The 24,971-nt window shown below is 36.9% G+C and overlaps 1 long non-coding RNA gene across 1 annotated transcript; it reads left to right on the forward strand.

The window, feature by feature from the left end:
• Positions 1-222: 222 nt before the first annotated feature.
• Positions 223-21,216, forward strand: LOC118998063 (uncharacterized). The gene is made up of 3 exons (XR_005068798.1): positions 223-270; positions 13,015-13,020; positions 21,166-21,216. It is a non-coding gene; the product is annotated as an uncharacterized LOC118998063 (long non-coding RNA).
• Positions 21,217-24,971: the final 3,755 nt, after the last annotated feature.

The following is a 24,971-nucleotide window of genomic DNA, read 5'->3' on the forward strand; positions in this document are numbered from 1 at the left end:
TATTTGCATTTCATCACATGGCTTATTTCACGTAACACAATGCTCTCTAGTTTCATCCATGCTGTTATAAAGGACAGGGGCTCTATTTTTCTTTCTGCTGATTAGTATTCCATTGTGTAAATGTCTCATCATTTATTGATCCACTCGCCACCAGAAAATCAGGTTGCTTGCACTATTTGGCTATTATAAATTGTGCTGCTATAAACATCGGGGTGCATAGGATCTCTTGAATTGGTGTTTCAGGATTCTTGGGGTATAATCCCAGCAATGGTATTACTGGGTCAAAAGGCAGTTTCATTTTTAGTTTTTTGAGGAAATTCCGCAGTTTTCCATAGTGACTGCACCAGTCTGCATTCCCACCAGCAGTGTACCAGGGTTCCCTTTTCTCCACAATCTCTCCAACACTTGTTGTTTCTTGATTTGTTTATGATAGCTATTCTGGTATAAAGCAGTATCTCATTATGCTTTTAATTTGCATCATGGTGTGACACTGAGCATCTTCACATGTCTCTAGATCCTTCATATGTCCTCCTTGGAAAAGTACCTGTTCGGGTCTTTTGTCCATTTTTTAATTGGGTTGTTCATCTTCCTGGAGTGGAGTCATGTGAGTTCTTTATAGATTTTGGAGATCAAACCCTTATCTGAGGTATCACTTGTGAATATATTTTCTCATACATTTGGTTTCCTTTTCATTTTACTGCTGTTTTCTTTAGCTGTGCAGAAGCTTTTTGTTTTGATGCGATCCCATTTGTTTGTTCTTGCCTTTATGTCCCTTGCTCAAGGGACACATCAGTGAAAATATTACCCCATGTTCACCTGCCTATGTTCACCTCTAGGATTTTTATGGTGGAGCAACTTATACTTGAGTCTTTTGTCTATCTTCAATTTATATTTGTGTATAGTGTAATTTGGTGATCGAGTTTCATTTTTTTGCATGTAGCTGTCCAGATATCCCAACACCATTTATTGGAGAGGATATTTTACTTCTTTTTATGCATCTGCCAACTTTGTTGAATATTAATTGATCATAGAGACATATATTCATTTCTGGGCTCTCTATTCTGCTCCATTGGTCTATGGGTCTGTTCTTATGCCAATACCAGACTGTTTTGATTACAGCGGCCTTGTAAATCATTTTATATCTGGTATTTTTTTCTCTTGAACTTTGTTCTTCTTTTTCTAGACTGCTGTGGCTATTCGGGTCAGGGGGGTTTACAGTTCCATATAAATTTGTGAAATGTTTAATCTATAGCTGTGAAATACATCATTAGTATTCTAATAAAAATGTGTTAAGTTTATAAATTGCTTTGGTAGTCTGGGCACTTTGACTATGTTAATTTTCCAACCCATGAACACAGTATATGCTTCCAAATGTTTCTTCCTCAATTTTTTTCTTCAGTGTTTTGTAGTATTCTGAGTACATATATTTTACATCCTTGTTTAGGTTTATTCCTAGATATTTTCTTTTTCTTGTTGCTATAGCAAATGGGATTTTTTCGTGATTTGTGTTTCTCATCTATCATTGTTTGGTATATAAAAATGCCTTTGATTTCTGAATATTGACTTTGAATACTATTGCTTTACCAAATTCCCTCGTTTTAAAGAACTAAAATAGTTTTTTTTTTTTTTTAGTCTCTAGTCTATAGGGTTTTCTATTACACTATCATGTCATCTGCAATCAGTGGCAGTTTTATTTCTTTCTTTTCAGTTTGGATGCATTTCATTTCCTTTTATTTTTCTCATTGCTAAGGCTAGGACATCCAATAGTATGTTGAATAAAATTTGTAAAATTGGACACCCTTTTCTTGTTTTGGTTTTATTAGGAAAGCTTTTAGTTATTGCTCATTGATTGTGATGAGGTTTCTCATGTATGGCATTTATCGTGTTGAGGAATGCTACCTCTACTCCTACTTCCCTGAATGTTTTTAACATATATGGGAGCTATACTTTGTCAAACACTTTTTCTGCATCTTTGTATGATCATGTGGTTTTTTACTTTCTCCTGGTTTATGTAAAGTATTATGTTTATTGATTGGGGGATATTGTACCATCTTTGCATTCATTAGATGAATCCCACTCGATAGTGGTGTATGATCACTTCACTGTATTGCTGGATGTGGTGTGTCAATATTTTGTTGAGCATTTTAGCATCTATGTTCATCAGCAATACTGGCCTGTTTCCTGTCTTTATTGTGTCTTTATCTGATTTTGGGATTAGAATGATATGGCTACGTAAAAAGAGTTTGGGAGTCTTCCATCTTCTTGGGCTTTTTGGAATTCTCTCTAAAGTGTAAGGTTTAGTTCTTCCTTAAACATTTGGTAAAATTCTCCTTTGTAACCATCTTGTCCAGGGCTCCTGTGTGCCAGGAATATTTTGATTACAGCTTCAATTTCATCAGCTGTTATTGGTCTGTTCAGACTTCCTGCTTTTTCTACATTTGGTTTTGGGAGATTATGTTTGTAGAAATTTGTCCACTTCTCTCTGGTTTCATACATCTTGGAATACATTTGTTCATACTAACTTCTTATAAATCTTTGTATCCCAGTGATTTCAGTTCTAATCTCTCTTATTTGATTTCTGATTTTGTTTATTTGGGTCCTCTCTATTTCTTTCTTGATGAGTCTGCTTAAAGGCTTGTTAATTTAGTTTATCTTTTTAACTATGCTCCAGGGTCTATTGATGCTTTGCATTGTTGTTTTAGTCTCATTTTTAAAAAATTCTGCTCTGATCTTGGTTATTTCTTTCCTTCTACTTTCTCTGGTCTGTCTTTGTTGTTGTTCCTCCAGTTCTTGTAGGTGCAGGGTTAAGTTGTTTATTTGAAATGATTCTATCGTTCCTAGGTAGTCCTGTATCACTATGAACTTCCATCTCAGGACTGCCTCTGCCATGTTCCCTGTTTTAGATTGCTGTGAGTTCATTTTCATTTGTTTCCAGAAACGTTTCCATTTCTTCCTTGATTTCATTCTTGACTCCTTCATTGTTTAATAGCACCCTATTCTATCACAATGAGTTTGAGTGCTTTTGAGTTTTTCCCTTGAGGTTTGTTTCTAGTTTCAGTCCCTTGTGGTCAGAGAAAATGCTTGATATGATTTTAGTTTTCTTGAATTTTTTGAAGCTTGTTTTGTGCCCTATCATGAGGTCTATCTTTGAAAATGCTCCATATGCATTTGAAAAGAATGTGTATTTTGCTTCTTGGAATGAAATATTATATATATATATATCAGTTAAGTCCATTTTATCTAGGACATTGATCAATGTCACCATTTCTGTTTATAATTTGTTTGGAAGATCTATGTATTTTTAACAGTGGGGTTTTAAAATCCCCTATTAGTATTTTGTTGCTGTCAATATCTTTCTTGAAGTCCTCCAAGACTTTTCTTATATATTTGGGTGCTCCTCTGTTGCACATGTATTTACAATGTTTATGTCTTCTTGATGGATTCTTCAATTGAGTACTATGAATTGTCCTTCTTGGTCTCTTTTTATGGCCCTTATTTTGAAGTCTATTTTACCTGATATAAGTGTTGCTACCCTGTCTTTTATCTTTCCTGTCCATTTACATGGATATTTTCTACAACTCTTTATTTTTAGTCTTTAGTCTAAAAGTCTAGTCTTTAGTCTAGTCTTTAGTCTTTATCTTTAGTCTATTTTTTGCAGGTCATTTGTTCTGAGTTAGGTTCTTTGTTGACAGCATGTGTTTGGGTAGTGACTTCTAATCCAGTCAGATATTTTATGAATTTTGATTGAAACATTTAATCTATTTACATTTAAGGTTAATATTGATATGTACTTATTTATTGTTTTCCTTCTTTCCTACCCACTTTTCTCTTCCTCTGACTCCTTTTTGGTAAAGCAGTCCCTTTAGCATATCTCACAGTGCTGGCTTGGTGGAGGTGTATTCATTGAGCCCTCTTTTGTCTGGGAAACTCCTTATTTCACCTTCCTTTTTAATTGGGGCTTTGCTGGATAGAGTAGTCTTGGTTCAGGCCTTTGGTTTTCATTACTTGGGATATTTATTTCCATTCCATTCTGTCTTGGAGTGTTTCCATTGAGAAGTTAGCTGCTAGTCTTATCTGGGTTCCCTTGTATGTTACTTTCTGTTTTTTCTTTGTTGGCTTTGGATTACCTCTTTGTCTTGGAATTTTGGCATTTTAATTATGACGTGTATCTGAGTGGGCATCTTTGTGTTCCTCTTGATTTGGACCCTCTGTACATCCTGGATTTGTGTGACTTCTCTTATCATATTAGGGGAGTTTTCTGTTATTAGTTCTTCAAACAGGTTTTCTATCACTTGTTCTTTTTCTCTTTCTGGTATCCCAATTATATGGATATTATTACATTTCATGTTGTCCTGCATTTGTATTAACACCTCTTCATTTTTTCTGAGACGTTTTTTTTCCTTTTCTTGCTCCTTCTGGGAGGTTTATTTTTTCTACTTTGTCCTCCATAATGCTAAGTTGATAGTCTTCTTCATCTATCCTGCTTTTGATCCCTTCTACTATGTTCTTCAATTGAGAAATTGTATTCTTCATTACCTCCTGGCACTTGTTGATAGTTTTTATTTCCTTTTTTATGTTGATATAGTTTACACTGAGTTCATCATTGTTTCTCTGCAGTTTTTGGTAATTCTCAGTGAGCTCTCTGAGCTTCTGTATAACCATTGCTTTGAACTTAATATCTAATTGTTTACTTGCCTCTATTTCATTTAGCATTCTTTCAGAGGTTTCCTCATTTCTTTTCATTTGGGTTGTGTTTCTTTGTCCTCCCATTGTTTGGTAGACTCTTGCTATCTTCCGGGGAGGTTTTTTTTGGTTTTGTTTTTTTTGTTTTTGTAAAACTTTGTTGAATACATTTATAATGGATCTTTAGTGCCAAGTAATCACAACAATGAAAGTTTTTAAATTGCTATCCTCTGACTCCATGAGTTTGTGGTGTGAGCTCCTATGGTAGGAGACCTGTGAAACTCATTTGTGTAGCCTTCTGGATTTTCTGAAGTTGCTGTTCCTGGGAAGCCATTTATATTGACTCCCTAGAAGTATTTGGGTTTTGCTTGTTGTTGGATCTTTCTTTGGTAGGGACTTCCCTCCATGTGTTTGACTGGGGGGTCACTTTGCCTACCATATCTTGTATGCTGTTGTGCAGGAGCAGACAGACTTTGCTGAACATGATTCTTATCTCTGTCCATGGTTGAGTCTTCTTTCTCTTACTATTGTTCAGTTGTTTGTTCTGGATCATTTCTCTACAATTTGCATGTAATTCCAGATTGGTCCCAGGAAGAGGTTAGTGTAGCTTCTTCTCCCTCTTCCATCATTTTCCTTTATTATCTATTTGTGGTTCCTTTGTTGTTGAGTTCTCTCTTCCAGCAGGTATATTGGTGTTCTTAGATCCCACCTACTGTTGTATAAAATCAGTTGCAGGAGGTAGGCAAAACAGATTAAGATAGTTGGAGAGTATTCTATGGGATTTAAACTGCCACCACAGACAGAATATATAGGAGGTCCTTTGGACAAGTATAGTGTTAACTGTGAGATTTCACCCAACTAAATGAACACTTTGTAATTAATGGTGGAAAAGAGATAAGACTCTTGTTAGAGGATGGGAGGCTTGTGAGCTGAATCCAGAAAACAGAGAAATTGTGGGATGTCAGATTGTGAGATATAGTGAGAGTGAAAAATAGAAAGTAGGCTAGTGTACAAGACAATAGAATTAACCATGATATTAAAAAATTCCAGAAAATAATGAAATGGACTAAGATCAGGGAGGGGTGCTGTGTAGTATTTACAATTATATGGAACAACAATTATTACAATAATACCGGATCAACAATAATATGGCAAGAATTATATGATCTGAATAACAAGAATAAGAAGTACACAACCAAGAGTAGTGTGCTATTGAAACACAAGTAAAGTGAAAGAAGGAAAATTAAATTATGCTATGAAAGAAAGAACAAGGAAAGCCAGTCATACAATGCGATTAGACAAACAAACAACAACAACAAAAAAGAAAACTAACAGAAAGAAGGGAAATAAAAATGTATACAATAAAATCAAAGAATTAAAAACAATGAAAAAATAATAACACAAATAAATTACATGCAAGTTCTCCGGAATAGCAAAGTAGAATTTGTCTCAGTTTCTCAGTTGTTGGGGTTAGCCTTGCTATCTCTCTCTGGGTTTCTCTTTGGAACTTTCACAGCTCCAGTCTTATTGTCACACTTTGGGGAGTAAAAAAAAAGGAGGAAGAAAAAGAAAAAGCCTCTTTCTGACTTTAAACCTGCCATGCAAGTTCTGCTATTCTTCCTGGATATTGCAGGCTCTGAGCAGTTGGTCTTCACTTTTCTCCTTTCCTATTGTTTTGGGAGGATGATGGTCAAGTCTGGACTGCAATCTTCACAGTGACCCAGCCTCCAGCACAGGTCTTCCATAAGCTGCCGGGTCTCCACTGTCCATCTCCACCAGGCTGGTACCTTTAATCCACCAGATGTGCCATCTATGAGGTGCACTAATTAGGGACAACTCACAAACCACTTTCTCCCTCTTTGTTCTCCTAGGTGCTGGGCACTCTCAATGTCTCTTCAGGGTAGTTCCACACTGAGTTAAGTCTTTATGGGGACTGCTAATTACTTGAGTGCTATTGCCTCCTGTGAATGGACTCTGCAGGGCATCTCCTCCTGTCTCTTAGCAAGCCAGCTGTGCACGGGGTGTGTGTGGCTGAAGCAGCTAAGCCCACCATTATTAACAAGTGCCTGGCTTTTCACACAGCCCAATTTTCTAACCAGACTAGAGACTGTCCAGGTCAGGGTCTAACATGGCCCAACTCTTCTCCCTTCTCCAGGTGTCACTTGGCTCCCAAATTAATCTGGTAATGACCTGGCTGGTATATAGAGTCCCAGTGGTTGAGCACCACTATGTGCTCAACCACTGGGACTCCATATCTCCCTCTGTGTATCTTCTGCTTCATCTTTATTTCCTCCAGGGACTTCAAGCATCCAGGTCTCTCCTGGTACCACAGTGCTCTCCCTAGTTTGGTAGGAGAGGGAGCTGCTAATCTGGTTCTCTTCCAAGGATCTCACAGCAGATGCCAGGCTGGAGGCCACAGTAACCTTGGTCCCAGTACCAGTCCCAAGGACCTTACTGTCCCAACATAATCTCCTTACTGTCTGTTTTTCAATGTCCTCTACAGTTTTGGCCTCCAAACTGTATATAAGCTGAAATTCCATTGGCTGTTCACTCTGTTTCTCAGGAGATCAGCCAGATATTCCAGCTGGGTGTAGGGAAAAATGATCTTATACTTCTTTTTTGCACATACACAATAAGATTATTCATTGTATTTAATATATTATTTATTTAAATTTTTTATAGGTTTAATACTTGCCATATAATTTGTGCATTTTTTTCTATTTATGTAAGAGATAGTCTATGAAATTTGTTGAATGGGTAGTTATTGATATATTTTTAAATAGTTTATTTTATTGTATTTTCCATTAATATTTATTCCCCTTATATTTTCTTCCATCTCCAACCATCCCCCTTCTTTATTTATAGAAAACATAGGCTTTCAGAGGTCAAGTCAGTTTCTCAAGATCACCAGCTAGCATGTGGCCAAGGAAGAACCAAAGTTAAGATTCCCCAATAAAAAGACTTATTTTTCCACACACTATGCTTTCCTAGAGATTATAGATAATTCAAAGCAAGTTCTGGAAAAAGATTCAGTTAATATACACTGAGGGTAGGGAAATCATCCACCATACCAACTGATTTTATATTTCAATAAAGCAGCTATCCAAATGAAAAGTCATTAATGGCACCATCTCTACAAAAGCAGTGAAGATTCTCTTCCTTATATACAGTAACACTACACATATTAGATATTCTGTGCCTTTATTAAATGGCATAAACACCATTGAAATAGTCCCAGAACTGACTTTTCTCTCAGAGTCAGAGCCCTGGGAGACTGCACAAACCCACTGGAGTAAGATCTGAGCCTGTGCATATGGACCCGGGGTCCTCTGAATTTTGATGTGTATGTTGGTCAACAGGGGCCCAACAAGACTCTGAGCAAAGGTGGGGAGCAAGAACATATATGCCCCATAGTCTTATTGTGATCCAGCAATCACCTGCTGAGACATTTACCTAAATTATTGTCTTTGGAAAGACTGGGTCCACAAATTCAGGCATGACACAGCTGTCATATCTTGTCTTTCAGGATTCATATAGACCACAATTTAGCTTTTCATTCTAAACTTGCACTGTCCCCAATGTGGATTTCTTCATTTGCATTATTAAATATGCTCCTGCAGAATCCTGATTTAAAGCCACATTCCAACACTACACAGCCTTGGCTTTCATTCTGAGGGAAGGTGCTAGGGTTTCACATGTCACATATAATTCTTACCAGAATAGTATTTTTTATTATCTAAAATAGCTTAAAACACATTTATGAAACCCATCTGTTACTTGAAATTTGGGCTTAAAAGTATTTTGATAATCCATCTAGATAGTGACTTAAATATCCAAGTATCTCTGCATTGGCAAGCCAGGGAGCAAGGCATAGAAGAAGAATGTCAGCAAACAAACAGAGCTTCCTCTGTTTGGAGGTCTGTCTTGGAACAGCTGCTCAGTGTCATATGTTTAATTAAAGAAGTACCTCTCACATACTCTATTATGAGAAATATGAATTGCTGTATTACAAACATACAGGATGCTCTAAAATGTGGTAATTAAATCAGAATTTGCTAATTTCCCATTGCTTAGTATGTATGTGGAGTGAGGAGAAGACATTTTTACAGGTTTCTTCTACAAAAAACTGGCTTTGTAGAAAATTTGCCCTGGAGTATGTGGAAAGCAAGGATGAGGAGGAAAATGGGAAAATACAAGCAGGGGTTCCTTTAAATCTTATTCTGAAGTTTCTACATCACTTTGACAAATTGAAGCTGTGTGAGAAATAGGAGAACCTGTGTACTTATGTAAATACCTTCTTATTAATTGGAACAAAATATCACTAAGTCTAATAACTAATATGTGTCATGATGATAATTACTAAATTTCAGTTAGGAACAGGATTTGATAAATATTTTTTCTGATTCATGAAATAAATATATTACAACCTTGTGTACAAGTAGATCACCTTTAGTTATATACTATATATGTATATATATGCTGAGTTGTGCAGCTTGCCCTGGGACCGATTTGAGCAGTAGGTGTACACTGGACTGTGACTTAGCCCAGAAGCTGATTCTCACTGCTCCCACAGAGGCTGAGTAGTGCCCCTTCCCTGGTAGTCTCCAGGATGGTGGGCTCACAAAGAGCAAGGAGGAAGCACATCACATGGACCTACGGAACTGGTGGATTAAAGGCACAGGCCTGCTTCATGTACACTGGGGGTCCAGCAGCTCCTCTCTGGAAGACTTGGGCTGGAGGCTGGGCAAATGTGAGTATTGTGACCCAGATCTGGCCCCCATACTCACAAAACCATCCTAAGGAAGAAAAGTGAAGTCCAGCCGCCTCTTCCTGTGGCATTCAGAAAGACCAGCAGAACTCATTCAGTGGGTTTAAAGTCAGCAAGAGGCTTATTTTTGGCTTTTCTCTTTCTCTCTTTTTTTTTTCTTTTACCAAATAAGACAATAAGACCTGGGATTGTGAAGGGGCCAGAGACAGACCCAAAGAGGGAGGATAAGGCTAACACCAACAAATGAGAAACTGAGAGAAATTTCACTTTGCTATCCCATAGAACTGACATTTTATTGTTTATTTGTACTATCATTTTTTTTTCATTTTTAACATTGTTTATTTTATCAGTATTTTTTATTTCTCTTCTTTCTGTTTAGTTTTCATCATTTTATTTATTTGTTTAATTGCAGTGTTTGGTTTTCCTTATTCTCTCTATGATATTGTACTTTAATTTTCCTTCTTTCACTTCACTTGTGATACAATAGCACACTACTCTTCACCATGTACTTTCTATTCTTGTTATCCAAATCTTATATTTCTTATCATATTATTGTTTTTCCAGCACTATTGTAAATAATTGTTGTTCCATATAATTGTAAATACTACACAGCAGTCCTCACTGATCTTGGCCCAATTCACTTTATTTCTAAGCTTTATTGTTGCAGTAAACTCTATTCTCCTCCTCACTATGCCTACATTCTATCTTTTACTCTCACTATATCTCATCATTTAACCTTGCACAAGCACTCTGTTCTATGGATTCAGCTCATAATCTACCTTCTCTCTCCCCTCTAACAAAATTCTTATCTCTTGCTCACCTTTTATAGAGTGGCTAGTTAGGTGAAATATCACAGTTAATGCTTTACTTATCCAAAGGATCTCCTATCTCTTCTCTACTTGTTGTACTTTAAATCCCATAGAATACTCTTCTGCTGTCTTAATCTATTTTGCCATCCCCCTGCTACTGATCACAAACAAGATTAGGTGAGCGCTATGAACATTAGTATACCCACTAGAGGAGAGAACCAACCAACAAAGGGACCACCAAAAGCTAAAAACCTTAGTACAACAAGAAAGCTTACACAAACAGAATAAAGGGCAAACCTAGAGCATCCAGATAAGTAGATCAAAGAGACCACTCCACTGAATCCCAGAGAATTCCTACAATAGGAGTTCACTATACAGAGACAGCTAGCAAAGCAAAACATGAGGAAGTGCAGAAACAAACAAATAAAAAAACCTAAAATGGGGACAAAAAAAGAATCTGCAATTAAAATAAATGGGAGACTCTCTACTAAAAGAGGTAAATGAAATGGAGGTAAGCAAACTATCAGATATAGAATTAAAAATAATGGTTATAAGGGTGCTCAAGGAACTCACAGACAACTACAAGGAACTGAGTCAGAACTATGACATTATAAAAAAGGACATAGAAATGATAAAAAAAAAAACAGGAAGAAATGAATACTAAAATCACCGAAACAAAAACAAACAAATTAATTACAGATCAGCTAGATGAAGAAGAGGAACAAATTAGTGAGCTATAAGACAAGATTGAAAGAAACACCTAGAGAGAGCAGCTGCATGAAAAATACTAAAAAAAAATGAAGGTAGCTTAAGGGAACTTCAAGTTAACATGAAACTCAAGAACATTTGAATCATAGGAATACCAGAAGGAGAACAAAAGGAACAAGGAATAGAAACTGTATTTGGGAAAATAATGATAGAAAAATTTCTGAACCAGCATAGGAAAAAACCATGCACGTTCAGGAAACAAAGAGCATTAATCAAAATGAACCCAAAGAGGGCAACTCCAAGACACATTCATTAAAATGCCAAGTTTTGCCCTGGATGGTGTAGCTCACTGGGTTGAACACAGGCCTGTGAAGCAAAGGGTTGCTCATTCGATTTCCAGTCAGGGCACAGGCCAGGCCCCCAGTAGGAGACACATGACAAGCAACCACACATTTATGTTTCTCTCCCACTCTTTCTCCTCTTCCCCTTTCTCTAATATATATATTATAAATGCCAATATATATTTTAAATGCCAAGTTTTAAAGAAAAAGAGAGAATCTTAAAAGCAGCAAGTGAGAAACAAAAAGTGACATACAAAAGGGCTCTGATAAGTCTAACAGCTGATTTCTCAACAAAAGCACTGCAACCGAGGAGAGAATGGCAAGAGATATTCCAAGTAATGAAAAGAAAAGTTTTGCAACCAAGATTACTCTGCCCAGTAAGGCTCTCAATTAAAATGGAAGGCAAAATAAGGATTTCCCAAGACAAAAGAAAGCTGAGAGAATATATCTCCACCAAACCAGCACTATAAGATATACTAAATGCACTGCTATAAGAGAAAGGAAAGAAGTGAAAGAGAGAAGAACACAGGTACAAAGGGGGACAAATTAACAAAAGCCCATCAATAATAACCTTAAATGTTAATGGATTAAATTCTCCAATCAAAAAAAGGTAGAATAGCTGAATAGATAAGAAAATATGACCCGCACATATCCTGCCTACAAGAGAACCACCTTAGAAAAAAAGACATACAAGACTAAAAGTGAAGGATTGGAAAAAAAATATTCCAAGAAAATGAACAGGAAAAAGAAAGCCGGGGAAGTGATACCCATATCACACAGAATAGACCTCAAAACAAGGGTAATTAAAGGAGCCCCAGGACACTTCATAATACACAAGAGAAGAATCCATCAAGACATAAATATTTTAAACATATATGTACCCAACATAGGAGTATTTAAATACATAAGGAAAATGTTGGAGGACTTCAACAAAGATATAGACAACAATACTATTATAGTAGGAGATTTTAGTACCCCACTGTCAAAAATGGATAGATTTTTCCAAGCAAAATATTAACAAAGATGTTGCAGCATTGAACAATGTCCTATATCAAATAGATTTAACTAATATATATACATATATCATATATATATATATATTTGTTAAATCTATATGTAAATATAAATATACATATGTATATACAGAGTTAAGTATGTGTATAGAACCTTCATGTCAGAGAAGCACAATATACACTCTTTTCAAATGCACATGGAACATTTTCAGAGATAGACCACATGATAGGACACAAAACACCTCAACAAATTCAAGAAAATTGAAATAATATCAAGCCTTCTCTCCAACCACAAAAAACTGAAACTAGAAACCACCCTTCAGGGCAAAACTCAAAAACATTCCAATTCATGGAGATTGAATAGCATGCTATTAAACAATGAATGGGTCAACAATGAGATCAAAGAAGAAATCAAAAAGTTTCTGGAACAAATGAATTCACAAGAGTCCAAAATTTATGGAACACAGTGAAGGCAATCCAGAGAGGGAACTGCATAGCAATACAGGCCTACCTGAAAAAATAGAAACATTTCAAATAAACAAAATAAACAACCAAACCCTGCACATATAAGAACTGGAGGAACAACAACAAAGACAGCCCAGAGCAAGTAGAAGGAAGGAAATAACCAAGATCAGAGCAGAATTAAATGACATAGCAACTAAAAACACAATTCTAAGAATCAATAAGTCAAGGAATTGGTTCTTTGAAAAGATAAACAAAACTGGCAAACATTTAAGCAGACTCATCAAGAAAAAAAGAGATGTGACCCAAATAAACACAATCAGAAATGAAAGAGGAGAGATTACAACTGATACCACAGAAATACAAAGGACTGTAAGAAATTACTATGAAGACCCTATAGAACAATTTCTATATGCCAAAAAGTTTGGAAACCTAGGTGAAATAGACACATTTCTAGAAAAATATAATCTCCCAAAACTCAGTGAAGAAGCAGAGAGCCTGAACAGACCAATAACAGCAGAAGAAACTGAAGCAGTAATCAACTCCCAGCACACAAAGGCCCTGGACAGAATGGTTTCACAGGAGAATTTTACAAAGCATTTAAGGAAGAGCTACTCCATCCTTCACAGAATATTCCAAAAAATATCCAAAAAGACAAAAGACTCCCAAATTCTTTTTATGAAGCCAACATCATCCTAATCACAAAAACAGATAAAGACAAAACAAGGAAAGAAAAGTACAGGACAATATCCCTGATGTACATGAACACTAAAATCCTCAACAAAATATTGGCAAACTGCATCCAGCAATACATTAAAAAGATCATACACCATGATCAAGTGGAATTCAATCCAGGGGTGCAAGGATGGTATAATGTTCACACATCAATAAATGTAATATATCATGTAAACAAAACAAAAGACAAAAATCACCTGATTGTATTAATAGATGTGGAAAAAACATTTGATAAGGTACAACACTTTTATTATTAAAACACTTAGTGAAGTGCAAATAGAGGATGCATTCCTCAACCTAATAAGGCCATATATGAGGGACCTACAGCCAACATCATACTCAATGCGCAAAAACTAAAACCTTTCTTACTAAGAACAAGAGCAAGGCAAGGTTGTCCAGTTTCACCATTTCTATTCAACATGGGATTGGAAGTACTAGCCATAGCAATGAAACAAGAACAAATAAAAGTCATCCAATTTAGAAATAAAGCAAAACTGTCATTGCTTGCATATGACATGATAATCTACATAGAAAATTCTATAGATTCCACTTAAAAACTGCTCAACCTAATATATTAATTTGGCAAAACAGTGGGGTACAAAGTCAATATTTGGAAATCAAAGGCATTTTTGTATGTAAACAATGAAATATCAGAAACATAAATCAGGAAAAAAATCCTATTTGATAGAGCAACAGAAAAAATAAAGTACCTAGGAATAAATCTAACCAAGGAGGAAAAAGATCTGTACTTAGAAAACTACACAACACAGAAAAAAGAAATTAAAACACAAATAAAGCATATACTGTGTTCATGGATTGGAAGAATTAACACAATCAAAATGTCCATACTACCCAAAGCAATTTATAGATTCAATGCATCCCTATTAAAGTACCAATGGCATATTTCACAGATATAGAAGAAGAATTTCAAAAATTTATATGGAACCATAAACAACCCCAAAAAGCTACAATAGTTTGAGAAAGACCAAAGTAGTAGGGACCATAATACCTGATATCTATCAGTATTACAAGGCCACTGTAATCAAGACAGCCTGATACTAGCATAAAAACAGGCACACAGAATAACGAAACAGAATAGAGAGCTCAGAAATAAACCCAAGTCTCTATGATCAATTGGTATTTGATAAAGCAGGCAGCAGCATAAAATGGAGTAAAAATAGACTCTTCAACAAATGGTATTGGGAGAGATGGACAGCTACATGCAAAAAAATGAAACTTAATCACCAACTTACATCATACACAAAAACAAATTCAAGGTGGATAAAAGGCTTAAATATAAGTGTGACACTAGAAAAGTCTTTCAAGAGAACATATGCAGGAAAATGTGGGATATCCCATGCTGCAATATTTTCACAGATACAAAGGCAAGAATAAACAAATGAGATTTCACCAAAATAAAAAGCTTCTGCATGACTAAAGAAAGCAGCATTAAAATGAAAGGAGAGCCAACTGTATGTGAAAACATATTTGCCAGTGATACCTCAGACAAGGGTTTGATCTCCGAAATATATAAAGAACTCACATGACTCCACATTAGGAAGGACAAAAATCCCAATTAAAAAATGGGAAAGGGACTTGAACAGAAACTTCTCCAAGGGGGTCGTACAAAGTTTCCAGAGAGATATGAAAAGATGCTCAGCTTCACTAGCCATCAGAGAGATGCAAATTAAAACCACAGTGAAATACTACTTCACACCTGTGAGAATGGCCATCATAAACAAATCACCAAATAAAATGTGTTGGAGAGGATGTGGAGAAAAGGGATCCCTAGTGCACTATCCCAAGGGTTGTAATTCAGACTGGTGCAGTCACTGTGGAAAACAGTATGGAATTTCCTTCGAAAAATAAAAATGGAATTGCCTTTTGACCCAGCAGTTCCACTCCTGGGATTACATCATAGAAACACTGAAACACCAATCCATAAGACCCTATGCACTCCAATGTTCATAGCAGCACAATTTACAATAGTCAAGTGCTGGAAGCAACCTAAGTGCCCATCAGTAAATGAGTGGATCAAAAAACATGGTACATTTGTACAACAGAATACTATGCAGCAGAAAGAAAGAAGGAGCTCCTACATTGTGGGACAGCATGGATGGAAATGGAGAGCATTATGCTAAGCGAAATAAACCAGGTGGCGAAAGACGAATACCATATGATCTCACCTTTTACAGAAATCTAATCAACAAACAAAACAAAGAAGCAAGCAAAATATAACAAGATACGTTCAAATTAAGAACAAAGGGTCATTTACCAGAGGTAGGTGGGAGGGGGATCATGTTGTGAAGAGAAGGGAGGATTTTCAGGAACAACCATAAAGGAGAGATGGACAAAATCAAGGGGGATTGTGGAATTCGTGGAGGGAGGTGGGGATGGCTGGGGTGAGGGGGAGTGGTAGGGTGTAAATGCAGACATCTGTACCTGAACAATAATAAAATAAGTTTAAGAATTAAAATTTAAAATAAATAATATATAAAATGCTTTTTCTAAAGGGTAGCAAAGTGAAATTTGTCTCAGCTATTGGTGTCAGCCTTCTGACTTCTTTCTGGATCTGTCTTTGGTCTTCTTGCGAGAAGGGATCCTTCTTTTCTTAAGTTGCGACTCAAGGTTTTATTGTCTTACACTTGAAAAGAAAAAAGAAAAAAGCCTCCTGCTGTCTTTCAAACTGCCAAGTAGGTATTGCTGGTTTTCCTGGATGCTGCAGGCAGAGGGGTCTGGGCTCCATTTCCCCCCTTTTTTTTGTGGTTCTGGGAGTATGTGGTTTTAGTCTGGGGTATAATTTTCAGAGGTGTCATATTTCTATTCCACAACCTCAGAGAACTGTGTGACCCACACTATCCAATGTGAATATATACTGGCCTGGTGCTTATTTTCCACCTTGTTATGCGACGCTTTGATTAGTCTGTGAGATGCACTGAGTGAGAGCAAATGGCACCCCTCCTTTTTCCTCTTTATTGGTCTGTCCTGTGTGTGCACCAAGTCCCTTCAGGGAAGTTTAGTTCTCCTATTGCATTAAGTCTCTTTCTGGGTGCTGCTATCTGTCTGAGACCCTGCTGCCCTCACTTTGATCAATCCCTGATGTGCCCTGAGTGGAAGCAAATCACACCCCCCCCTCCTCCTCTTTGCTGGCCTGCTGCTACATGCAAGTGTTCCTTGCTCAGGAAGGCTGAAAGCCTTTTTTGTGAATTCCCCTTGTTTGCAGTAGGCTGTTCCTAACAAGCACCTGGCTTTTTACATAGACTATCTCTCTGGCCAATCCAGGGATTATGTGGGTAATGGCCAGTCACAGTCCATCTCTTTTCCCATCTCTAGGGTCCCCTGGCTCCCTAATTTCTATGATACAGTCCCAGCCAGTGACCACAGTCCCAGCCACTAGCTGTGTGTCTCTTACTGCCTTTTTATTCCCCCAGGGACTTTAAGTGTCCTGGACTCTCCTGACATGGGTCTGTGAACTCATAGCTCTGGGAGTGGAGGAAGCCACCAAGTCATAATCACTGACCCAGCTCTCCTTTAAAGCTGCTGCTGTAGTCTCACAGTGCCTAGGGACCCTCCCATTGGCCTACAAAATTTCCTTACTGTCTATTTTTAAATGTCCTCTTCAACCTCTGCATTCCAAACTTTATATCAGCTGGAATTCTCTTGGCTGTTCACTGTTTTCCTCAGAAGATTGGCTAGGTGCCCTAGCCAGTCTGGATTGAGCATGTGGATTCAGCTCTCACCTACTTCACCGAGATCTTTCTCTCCTCCATTTTTCAAATTATTTCTTTTCTGACACTCCCCAGCACACTTAATTACTCCATTATTTTTCATTTGCTTGCATTATTTGCACAGGATTGTTATTTGTTTCCCAGATGATCCAACACATCTATCAAATGCTGACCTATAGCAAATAACCCATCATTTTTTTCTTGCTGCTCCACATATTTTTATGTCAGTGCCCAGGGCAGCCTGAGATGGTTTTTTACTTTCCTCTTTTTCTTCTTATTGAATCCACTGTTTCTTTGATTTTTCATTTCTCTTAAACTTATTTCTAGTAACCTCCTATAAAAGAATAAGTAAGGTAGTCTTTTGTTTTTAAGTCTTTAAATGTTATCAATATGTCTTCAATCTGACCTCCCCACTAAAAAATGTTCTTCTGGACAGATAATTATGGATTAGAAAGACTTTTTCCCTTAATTTTGAAGTCATTACATTATTGTTTCTTAGCTTTTATATTGCAGTAGAAAAGACTAATGTCATTGTGATTTTCATTCTTTTGGGTGTGAACTATCCCCCATCCCCTAGAATTGTGTAGGAGATTTGTCTTACAATAAGAGAGAAATTATTTCTCTTTTTGTGGGTGTTTAATGTTTATAGTGCCATCACTCAGTTTCCCTCAATTAGGAAGAGATTCATGGCATTCAATTCTGAGAGTTGTTTTTATACACTTGTTGGCAATTTCTTCCTCTGATTTTTTTCTGAATCATCTATTAATTTAATTCTGGGCATTCTTAGTTCGATTTCTAATTTTGCTAAGTATTTTAAATTATTTGCCTTCATTTTTGTCATTTTTTCTTTTTCTCTAGTAGATATTATCAAGTTTAGCTTCCCAATCTTTCTTTTTATGTAATTCTTGTTTTTGAAATAATACTCCTGATTTCTTCTTTTTCTTCTGTTTTACAAAGGTTTTTAAATGTTTATGTTTTGTTGGTTTTCTAATCCCTCTGTAACCTGTTTACTCCCCCCTACCTCCCACTGTCCTCTCTTTTTCTTACTTTATTTAAGCTTTACTCCTTCCAGTATGAGACTTCACTAAATCGTCTTGTAATTTAGTCTGTCATTTCATACGTAAGAAGTATGAAGCAGTATGAGCTGGTCAGAAGTCCTCAGGACAAGTAGAAATTCTTGGGTGGGAGTTGTATAGGACAATCAAGCAAGAGACTGAACTTTTCATGGGTGGGAACCTCAGATAACTATGTTAAGAGTTTGTGTTGTTTGTTTACCAACATTTTGTTTCTCCAGGATAAAATTGTCCTGGTTGTTGTGGAGATGGGTTTTAAGTTTCAGTGAGAAAAAGAGGCCAACCTTTTCACTCCCCTATTTTTAGCCCCTAATGGCATCTCTGCCTCCTCTGTGACTAGTCTTTAGCTTTTTTCTACAGAGAGCAAAACTGCCCTCTCTGGCAGAAATTAGGACAGGCCTATCCCTGACTGGGAGGACAGGATGAAGTACTTGAAGACATATTTCAAGCAATACCCTGTTCAACATTGCATGACCCTCTCAGAGGTTCTCTGATGGAAATTTACCTCTAAGGACATAGAAAATATAATTGTTATAATTTCTTCTGCATTGTTAAGTCACACATAACTTTTCTAAATTCTGTATTTCACAAATTAGTTTAAATTATTTTCTCGCTCTTTCTGGGTTGATAGTTTTAAAAATATTTATTGAATGTATTATGATGACATTGGTTAATAAAATTACATAGGTTTCAAGAGTACAAATCTGTAATACAATATATGTGTTCACCACCCAATGTCAAGTCTCTTTCCATCAACATCCGTGCTTTCCTTTACTGTATTTTATCTCTCCCATTCCCCTTCTCTTCTAATAATCACAATACTGTTGTCTGTGTCTATGGGCTTTTTCATTTAATATCTTTCCCTTTTTCACCCAGTTCCCTGAAACCCCTCCCATCTAACAGCTGTCAGTCTGTTCTCCAGCTCTATGAGTCTGTTTCTATTTGTTGGTTTATTTTGTTGCTTGGATTCCACATATCAGTAAAATTATATGGCATTTATCTTTCTTTAACTAGCTTACCTTTATTAGCAGGGTAAGCTAATAAAGGTATTAGCATGATATGCTCCAGGGCAATCCACACTGTTGCAAAAGGCTTTCAAACAGTGTTTCAGGTTTCTTCAGATGTATCCTGAAAAGTAGAATTTCTGAGTTGTAAGCCAGTTACATTTTCAAATTTTTGTAGAAACTCCATATTGCTTTCCCAGTGGATATACCATACTGCATTCCCATCAACAATGCACAAGGGCTCTTTTGTCTGCTTCCTTGCCAACATTTGTTGTTTGGTGTTTTATTTATGATAGCCATTCTGTCAAGGAGAAGGTGATATCTCATTGTGGTTTTAATTTGCATTTTTCTGATGATCAGTGACATTGAGCATCTTTTGATAAGGCTATTTGCCATCTGCTTGTCCTCTTTGGAGAAGTATCTATTTAAAACCTTTCATATTTTTAATTGTATTATTTTTATGGTGTTGAGTATAAGTTCTTTATAAATTTTGGATATTAATCCCTTATCAGATTAATCATTGGATAATATTCTGTCCATTCAGTGGGTTATGCTTTAATTTATTTGATGGATTCCTTTGTTGTACAAAAACTTTTTAGTTTGATGTAGACCCATTGGTCTTATTCTTTTCCTTTTTCTCCTTTGCTTTCCTCTCCTGGGGAGATATAACAGAAAAAATATTGCTACAAGCAACATCTGAGATTTTAATGCATGCATTTCCTTCTAAGATTTTTATGGTTTCACATCTTATATTTAACTCTTTAATCCATTTAAGTTTATTCTTGTGCATAGTGTAGGAAAGAGGTCTAGTTTCATTTCTTTGTATGTATTCAGTCAATTTTCACAACAGTATTTATTGAATACACTGTTTTTACCCCATTGTATGTTCTTGCCTCCTGTTTCAAATATAAAATGAATATAAAGCATTAGGTTTATCTCTGGGTTCTCTATTCTCTTCTACTCATCTTTATGCCTGTTTTTATGTCAGTATTATGATGTTTTGATTACTATGGCCTTGTAGTATAGTTTGATATCAGGTGGCTTGAGTTCTCCAACTTTGTTCTTCTTTCTTATGAAAACTGTGCCTATTTGAGGGTTTTTGTGGTTACATATGTTTTTGGAGTATTTGTTCTAAAACTGTGAAATATGCCATTAAATTCTTTATAAAATTGAATTAAATATATTAATTGTTTTGTATAGTATGGACATTTTAATGATGTCATTTCTCTCTATCCATGAACAAGGTATATGTTTCCACTATTTTTATATTCCTTTTTAAATTTTAGCTATTACTGTTCAGTTACAGTTGTCCCACATCTTTCCTAATTGCTCACATCCACCCCAAACCCCCTCATTCCCACAATCAATCCTCCACCCATTATCTATGTCCATGAGTCCTCTATTCATGTTCCTTTGATTGTCCCTTCCTTTTCTTTCCCATTATACTCCTCTCCTCTTTCCTCTGGTCATTGTCAGTCTGCTCTTTATTTCCAAGTCTCTGCTTCTATTTTGCTTATTTATTTTCTTCACTAAGTCCCACATATAGGGGGGATCATATGGTATTTATCTTTCACTGCTAGGATTATTTCATTTAGTGTGATGCTCTCCAGTTCTGTGCATGCTGTCACAGAGGGTAGGAGTTCCTTTTTTTCTTTTTGCTGAACAGTATTCCATTATGTAAGTGTACCACAGTTTTTGATCCACTTATTTACTAATGGACACTTAACGCTGTTTCCAGCTCTTGGCTATTGTAAATAACATTGCTATGAACATTGGGGTGCATATGTTCTTTTGAATTTATGACTCAGAATTCTTAGGGTATAGTCCCAGCAATAGGATAGCTGGATCAAAAGACAGGTCCATCTTTAGTTTTCTGAGGACATTCCATACTGTTTTCCACAGTGGCTGCACCAGTCTGCATTCCCACCAACAAGGTACTAGGGTTCCCTTTTCTCCACAACCTAGCCAGCACTTGTTTTTTGATTTATTGATGATGATCATTCTTTTTTCTAAGATTTTATTTATTTATCTTTAGAGAGAAATGGAAGGAGAGATGAGAGAAATATCAATGTATGGTTGCCTCTCTTGAGTCCCCTGCTGGGAACTGGCCTGCAACCCAGGCATGTGCCCTGACTGGGAATCGAACCATGATTGTGTGGTTCGCAGGCCCTCGCTCAATCCACTGAGCTACACCAGCCAGGGCTAACGATGACCATTCTTATCAGTGTGTAGTGGTATCTCATTGCAGTTTTAATTTGCATCCATCTCATGGCTAGTGATGTTGAGAATTTTTTCTTCTTTGATTTCTTCAGTGTTTTTTAATATTTTGAGTACAGGTCTTTATTTTGTATGTTAAAATTATAAACAAGGTTCTTTCCTTATTTTCTTCTTCTGAGTGTTCACTAGTGGTATATAAGAATACAAGAAGATTTCTGGGCATTTATTTTGTATCTTGTTACTTAACTGAATTCATTTATCAGTTATAGTAGTTTTTGGTGGAATCTTCAGGATTTCCTATATACATTATTTTATCTGCTTTTGGTACCTTTGTGATGCAGATATTGTTACCTTTCATGTTGTGTCAAAGGTCCCTTACTCTATCTTCAGTTTTTATTTTATTTCTTTTTGCCACTCTGATTAGGTGTTTTCTGCTACCTTGTTTATCAAATTGCTGCTTTGATACTTTATTTTATTCAGCCTACTGCTTATTCTTTTTAGCGTATTCTTTAGTTTAAACATTGTTTTTTACATTTCTGACTGTTCTTTTTTAAATTTTTTCTATGTTCTTTCTCATGCTGTTTTACTTCTTATTATGTTCCTTGTAGTTCTCACTATATTTCTTGAGTATCCTTAAAGTCATTTTTAACTCTATATCTGAAAAATTATTTGCCTCCATTTAGTTAGCTCTTTTTCTGGAGATTTCTCATTTTCTTTCACTTGGGTCATGTTTCTTTCACTTGTCTCCAACATCTGAGTGACTCTTTTTATTTACTTCTATGTATTAGGTAAGTCTCTGTGTCTCCCAGTCTTGGTAGTGTGACCTATGTAGTATCTTCTAGGACCCAGTTGCAAGTTTCTTTGATCACCTGAGATGGGTACATCAGGAATATCCATTTTGTAGTTTCTGTGGATCTTATTGTAATTGAATCTTGGGTATTGTCTCATTTATGTTGGTTTTGACCCTGATCCTGAATGACTCTGAGAATCAACCTTGACCACAGTCTACAAGTGGCTATGCAGGTGTTGACCACTTGAATCAGAATTTACCTCAGTGTGTTCTGATTCCTGTCAATATTTCCTTTTGGATGTGCTGCTTGTGAAACTAGTTGAATCTTACTCTAATGTTTTTTGAAGCTAGATACTGGGTGTGTTTATTTTGAGGCCACTTGTGAGGTACTTTGGTGAGGTCAACATCAAACATTGCCTGTAACTGACCCTGGGCAATCTCTTTGGAGCTGCAAAGCGATCCAGTTTGTAGCTACCTCTGCAGGGACTGAATGTGTATGTGAAAGAGAAAGCTCTGAACCAAGGTCAGCTTCTATTAGCACGGTATCCTGGGGCAGGTAAGTAAAAAGCATTACTCAACCTGAGATTCACCTTCATCTGACTTTTTTTGCCTCCTGCTTGTAAGGCTCAGTAATTGAAATAGCCTCCATTGGTACTCAAGTTGAATGAGGAAGGTAGGAGTTAGTAGTGTTTACCAGACTGATACAGGTTCAATTTTAATGCCCATGCTGGAGCAGAAACCACTCAGCAAAAGTTTCAGTGCATACCAAGTCTAGTAGCCACCTGCCAAGTGTCCTCTTTGTGATATGGCTAGGCCCGCAGAAATTAAGGTGAGGCCAGCAGACTTCGTCAATGACAAACTGACCAAGATTTGGCCACATGAAGGGAGGGCTCTGCACCAGTGTGGTATGTGAGGGATAAATAAACCTAGTTTTAGAGCCACACAACTCAGTCTATCCCGGATAATTCCAGGATTCCAAACTCAACAGGTCATGGCTGCCAGGAATTGGTAAGGAGAGTGGGACTTGTGGATTTTCTGTGAATAGGAGTATTGGTCAGGCATAGGGGAAGGAGGGATAAGTGACCCCCACCACTGAGCCACACAACTCAGTCACTGATACCCCCAGTCTACCTAGACTCTACTTCCTGTTCAGCAGGATGTGAATTTCACAAATTGTGGTGAGAGTGAGGTCAGAGAGTCAGACTATTACCCCAAGCTGATGGCATGAGGAGGGCAGTGCTCTACCCAAGAAAATTATTTCTGTGGTGTAAAAAGGGATCATCATAGAGATCTTGGAAGCTGTCCCTTCAGCTCTCTTCCCAGAGCCACAAACTCCAAGTGACTCTACTGTGTTCCACCCTCTTTTTTTTGGAGCTGAGGGTGAGTGGTGGAAAATTAAATTTTGTGAATTAGCCCTTTAAAAGAGCCCCTGTGTGTCTAGCAGGGTTTCATCTCTCCCTGGTGGACAGAATCCCTGCTTATTTCAAAGCCAGGTATTATGCAGGCACATATTGCCATCTCTGGTTCTCTTGGCTGGGGAACCCAATGCAGGTTATGATCACACTCTCCTCAGGAGGAAATCTTGCAGCTGAAATATTTCTTCAGGATCTCAGATTTATAGGACTTCTCTTCACCTAATCTTTGGTTGGTTATTCAGGTTGTTTTATATTTTAGTTGTAATTTCAGTTTGGTCTTGGGAGGTGAGTGTAGCTTCCAACTACTCTGCCACTGTCTTGAATCTCCTAATAATTTTTCTTTAAAGAATTATTTGTTGTCATTTTATATGGATTTTACTAAGAAGAGGACATTGGCATATAGTCAATACTCCAAGTGTAAAGGTAACTCTTTAGAGTCTAGGAGTTTTATGATTTTTGAACCCTGAGAAAGAAGATACCTACTAAAAAAGGCTCCTGGTGACTAACTGGGCTCAAATTTAAGGGAAAAAAAGCAAACAAACAGATAGAGCTTAGAAGCTACTTCTACACAGGGATTTTTAGTCAAAGTGTACTACAAAGAGAAGCCTGCACTGAACTACCTGCCTCTGAACTGAAGTACCTACTTATATTGTGTTTCTTCTACCTGAGCCAGACCTAATAAGTTTGGTCTAGAAACTCTAAGGAGTTTCTAGAATCCTATTTCAGTGAATAAGACTAGGGCTGTCACCATTCAATCAGAGTTGCACAGCTCAGACCAAACAGAAGAATTCTATTTTAACCAGGACGGTACCTTTTGAGTCAATGAAGCTCTAAGAATTTAGGGTTTTTATTTGCATGAGAACTTAGTAATCAGGGACCAGGGGCAGGGTCTTCTGTCTGTATAAGCTAGCTCCCTCTGACTCTGAGAATGCACATTCCCTTTCCACTAAATAGTGAAGAGTGCTTTTCTGTGGCCAAGCTGAAGATGTATTGCTGGAGTAGAGCAGAATAACCTAGGAAGAAACAGACTAACATAAAATGAAACAGATCAGCATAGCCCAAAGCAGACCAGTGAAGAACGGAGCAGAGTAAGTGTGGATCAGAGCAGAGCTTTCTAGCGGAAGAGTTGCTGGGCCCAAATTGATTGGGAGCTTCCCAAATTGGAAAGAGACTTGACATTGGGTGGTGAACACATATGTTGTATTATGGATTTGTACTCTTGAAA

This window comes from Sturnira hondurensis, unplaced genomic scaffold (genome assembly GCF_014824575.4).
Source record: "Sturnira hondurensis isolate 20B ecotype Veracruz unplaced genomic scaffold, ASM1482457v3 Scaffold0013699, whole genome shotgun sequence".
Lineage (NCBI taxonomy): Eukaryota > Metazoa > Chordata > Mammalia > Chiroptera > Phyllostomidae > Sturnira > Sturnira hondurensis.